Here is a 5,063-nt window from a genome sequence, read left to right as displayed (position 1 = left end):
CTCATTGTTGGTCACATCTATTCAGGAATCTAGATCTGTTTATTATGTTGTTTTTTGTAATTGTAGTAGGGATAGTTATGTGTGAGATCTGTTGCAATTTGTTGTTGCTTTTTTGAGTTTAGCCTGATTGTAGGACTTTGTTCCCTTTTAATCAATTAATGAGAATCCATTTCCCCTCCAGAAAAATAAAAATATTGTAGAAGATGTTGCCGACTGTACTACCAATAATTTAACGAGAAAAATTATCATGCCAAGTTGACAAGCAGATAATTATATTGGTGCTAGTGAACAAAAACTCATTTTAAGCTATCCCATCATCGAACGCCAATACCTGTTCACTGTGAAATGGTTTGTTTACCTTGTATTATGCAATAAATAAGAAGTAGCCCAATGAAAAATATCTCCTAACTACAACAAACGGCAGTGAAATTAATTATTCCAAAATTTTTAAATAAGATGGGTTATTCATAGCTGAACACCGCAATGATTAAAAAGGTGTTTCCATTCTGTTTTCATTTGAGAAGAAGAATTCTGACCAAAATTTATCACAAGAATTGTTCGTTGTAATAAGAGTATCATCTGCAAGGGAAGACGGGCCCAAAGTTACAATCAGATCATGCTTGTATAATCTAATAAGGTTAATCTCATCTAACAAAAGTAGGAACTCATTAACAAAGAAAAAATGTAAAGTTTGTTTTAAGAATTTACAACTTCATGAGAATTATAATGCGAGAAAGTATGCTGAAGTAGAAAGACACAATAGCGAATCAAAGACCAAACCACAAGTAACAAGCCTGACAGCTAAAGCAGCGTGAAACAACCATGTAATGCAATAACTAATATGTGGAAACCAAGAAATGCAACAACTAATGCTTGGAAAGACACAGGAAAAACACAGTGCTACAAAGAACAGAAGTACTCCTACACTCTGCTCTAAGCTTGTATTCAACATACATAAACCATTGCAAAGTGAACACTAGTCCTACATTTTGCTACGTGGCAATGAGACTTGTGTAGAATTGATGAGTTGTGACAGCACTAGTATTGTTGAATAAAAATGCTCTTTCACACTTCACAACCCTTATTGCCCTGCTTGCTTACACTAATAAATGCATATTTGCATTAATGTCAATGTTTCAGTGATCCCACTTCTACCATTTCTAAAAAAATACTCGAATTTTATGTCTACAATAGTCTAGATTGATTATTTGTTATGTGATACTAAACCCTAAAATTGTCTGCTAGAGTGCACAAAGATAACATCTTCAGGCAAAGGATTTTTAGCAAAAATATATATCAGATAAAAGATTAACTCCTCACTACTCATCTAAAATATGTTACTACTGAAAACTACAGCAAATACAATTGCCTGTATCTTTCACGGACTACAATTAAGGCGTGCTTTTAGCATTCTTTTTCTTAGCCAAAACATATGGAACCTAGCTCGGCATATAGCAGATGTGAAATCCAGTTCAAGAGGCATATATTACCTCTAATTATACATATACAAGCTCTTTGAAACAAAAAATCAAATCTAATCAATTTCAAATATTCAAGTAGCATATCCAACAAATGATCACATACAGGGGATTAGAGTATCCATCATCATTTCAAAGCTGGCAACAAGCCAGAATTTGCTTCATACACAAAACCGATTCATGAAGTAGTTTCAAGCATAGTTCAACAAATCAATTATCTTGTAATCAAAAGGAATCCCAATATCCATAATGGTATGCTTAATAAAGGAGTTTATCCCAACTACTTCAAAAAACCACTTCGCCAAAGCAAATGCAGTAATTTTTTTGATTCTTCGATCCCTACTAGACTAAATTACCAGCACCAGCTTTCCCTATTATACCTAAAAAAATTATCAATTTCTTTCTAAACCCTAGTTTCTTCCCTTTAAACCCTAGCGTTCGCAAGAATTACTTTCTAAAATCACAATCAAAGCCCTGCCCAATTTACAATAAACCCTGTCCAATTCATTACTCAAATAAAATATAAAAGAATTTAAAAAAATACCGGCAAAGGAGATGAAATCCTGTTTGGGCGCGGGCGCCATAGACAGCTAATCTACCAGGAGGCCTTCTTGATCCCATTCAACATGCCCTTGGAGGCCAACTCACGAAAAACGAGACGAGACATGCGGAAGGCCGCGTAGACACCGCGAGCGCGACCTGTGAAGACGCAGCGGTTTCTGATTCGAGTGAAGGAGCTGTTTCTGGGAAGCTTAGCGAGCTTGTAGCGATTCTCCTCACGGACCTCATCGGGAAGGCTGGGATCGTTGGAGATGGCTTTGTAGAGCCTCCGCCGCAGCTCGTACTGCGCCGCAAGAATCCGGCGGTGGTTGTCCCGGAAGTTAGCGTTCTCCTTCCCCACTTCACGAGAATCCGACATTGCTTTCAGTTTTCGCTACTCCTTTCCAATCTCACTGCTTCACCGATGGATGTTTTGCTTTGTTACCGTACAAAAGACAAAAGAGTTTGTAGGGTTCGTTATTTCACTTCTTTACTTTGTTCTTCTTCTTTTTTTTTTACTATTATTTAACTTATTAATATTTACTTCCCTAGAAAAAATTATTAATATTTACATGTAATGCAACTATATTGCTACTCTTCTATCCAAAAACCTAGAGTGACAATTCATATAGTGGTGTGGTTTTCATGTGGTGTCATAATAGGTTAGTGTGTATAATTGGTCAATCTTAAGTTGATTCTTTATATTTCATGTCAATAAATCTCGAACCTAAACCAACTCGTCGTGTTCTCTTGTCGACTCGTCGTGTTTACATGTTGAGCAAATCCATCTTACACTATTTGTTGATCGACGTGATTAGCATCACATATTTAATTTATATTACATTTTTATTGCATCAATATGTTGCACTCATTTGACTAATATACTACATAAATATATATAAAGTTTCTAATAAACAAAATTGATTAACAAAATATTAACACAATAAACAAAAAAAATAATATCAATTAATTATCAAGTATAGATAAGTTATACTATATATTTTGAAGGAATTTTATTTCTATTCTAGATTTAACTTTTATAGAAAATAAATAATATTTTAACTATAAATTAATAATTTTAATGATATACTAAATATAAACTGGTCAATTCATGTTAGTTTCGTATCGCACAGGTTGACCCTAACCTGACCCAAAAAAAAATAGTGTCAAACAGGTTTGATCCATTTTTGACCCATGCTTAATTTTCTCAACCCTGATCCTAAGAAATCGTGTCATTTTTTAGTCGTGTTGTTGTGTTGAAACTCGTTTTGCCACCCCTACAAAAACCTTTATAATTTTGGTCAAAACTAATCTAGATATTTACAAAGATGCTTGACTTTGAGGAAATAAATTATTGATAACTTTACAAAATAGAGTTATTTTACCGCTTTTTATGTGCTAATGGTTGCTTAATTCTTGAGTTTTTAAGTAATTTATTAAGTTTTTAAGTAATTTTGAATTTATTAATCTTATCATGATTTTATATACTTTTGTGTGTTTTTATAGTTATTTTGTTGTAAAATGTTGTAGTTAATTATTTGAATTATTATTGTTAAGTTAGTGGTAAAAAAATGTTGTATTATTGAACTTAAATGTAAAATATAAATTAAGTTATAATTAATATTTTCAAATAATTAAATTGATTTATTTTATAGTTGAAAATATTGTATTATGATTTATTTTATATTTATTTTGTAGGGAATTTATACTCTTGAAAAATAAAGATAAGAAAGGAAAAAAGTGGCAAATCTGAAAAGAAAATAGCTAAAAGTGCCATTTTCACGGGTCCACAGAAGCCTCTCTCCCAGCCCAGCCCGTGCCTCCACTCAGCTCGTCCAGCTGCATCAATCAAGCATCCCCAGCCAACCGAGAGCTCCTTTGCTGCCTTTTCCCCCAGCCAACCGAATCACCTTTTAGCCACAACACCCAGCTGCACCCGAGGCCCACCTGCCTGTTGACCAGCCCGTTTGAAGCCCAGTCTCCCAGCCCAATCCGAGATCCATTCCTGCCCAGTTGGGCCACCTGAAAAGAAAAAAAAACTATTCTTTTTTTTTCTGAAATAGTCAAAACCACAAAAGGCCAAAAATCATATTTTTTCTTCCCAATGTTTTTTTTTCTTTTCACTCAAATATCAATTCACTCTTTCCTATTTTTTCTTACCTAAATAAACTGTTGACCCAAGATTTGGCCAACTGACACGGAGTCAGAATATGCTTGATATAAATGAATGTATGAGGAAGAACGTAATGACAAAAGTAAATAAGACACAGTATTTTATAGTGGTTCGGCCCCAGGATCTGGTAATGACCTACGTCCACTTAGACTGATATTGATATAAAAATCAGAAGGGTGATCAAAGAACTAGGGTTCAATGAGTTTCACTACTCTCTGAAGAACAATACAATATTACTAGGATAATTACTATAATCTCTAATGATTCAAAAGCCAAAAAGTCCCCTCCCTTGAGCTGTCTCTTGCTATTTATAGGCTCAAGGGGGATTACAAAAGATTGTTACAGATATTCTTTCCTGAATAATCGGATACCCAAGAGATTGTGTGAGATAAATTCGGGATTCACAAAGATCTTCCCATTAATGTTGCCTTGTATGTGGAACCTTCAACCAGACTGGTCGCAGGTAAGACAGGTTTGTACTGCTTCTAATGTATCTTCTGGTCGATACTCTAGCAGAACGTTTCCAGGTGTCAGCCACGTGTCCAGGGATCACTTGCCACGTCACCAATGCTAATTTTTTGGATAACATAAACATTCCTAATTCATTTTTTTTACCCTAGTTTTTCACTAATCTTCCATCCAACAAAACATTTCATCTTTCCAATACCCTTACACTTACTCTATTTATCCTACCACTTCCCAACACAATTAAATTAATCAGTTCATTTATTTTAATTTGATTAATTTAATATCCATATTTTGCCTATAAATAGAATCTTGTAAGACCATTTGAGGGGTTCTTCTTCATCTTTTCAACCTCTTCTACACTTCATATTTTTCTCTCTTCTTTTCACTATTTTCTCTCTACCATT

At 34.2% G+C, this 5,063-nt stretch overlaps 1 long non-coding RNA gene across 1 annotated transcript; it reads right to left on the bottom strand.

Moving 5' to 3' along the window:
- Nucleotides 1-332: 332 nt before the first annotated feature.
- LOC133797819 (uncharacterized) lies at nt 333-2,649 on the bottom strand. Its single transcript, XR_009875708.1, has 2 exons — nt 2,023-2,649; nt 333-579 (listed from the first exon to the last, which is right to left on the bottom strand). It is a non-coding gene; the product is annotated as an uncharacterized LOC133797819 (long non-coding RNA).
- Nucleotides 2,650-5,063: the final 2,414 nt, after the last annotated feature.

Source organism: Humulus lupulus, chromosome 8 (assembly GCF_963169125.1).
Source record: "Humulus lupulus chromosome 8, drHumLupu1.1, whole genome shotgun sequence".
Lineage (NCBI taxonomy): Eukaryota > Viridiplantae > Streptophyta > Magnoliopsida > Rosales > Cannabaceae > Humulus > Humulus lupulus.
This window is presented reverse-complemented; position numbering and strand designations above follow the sequence as displayed.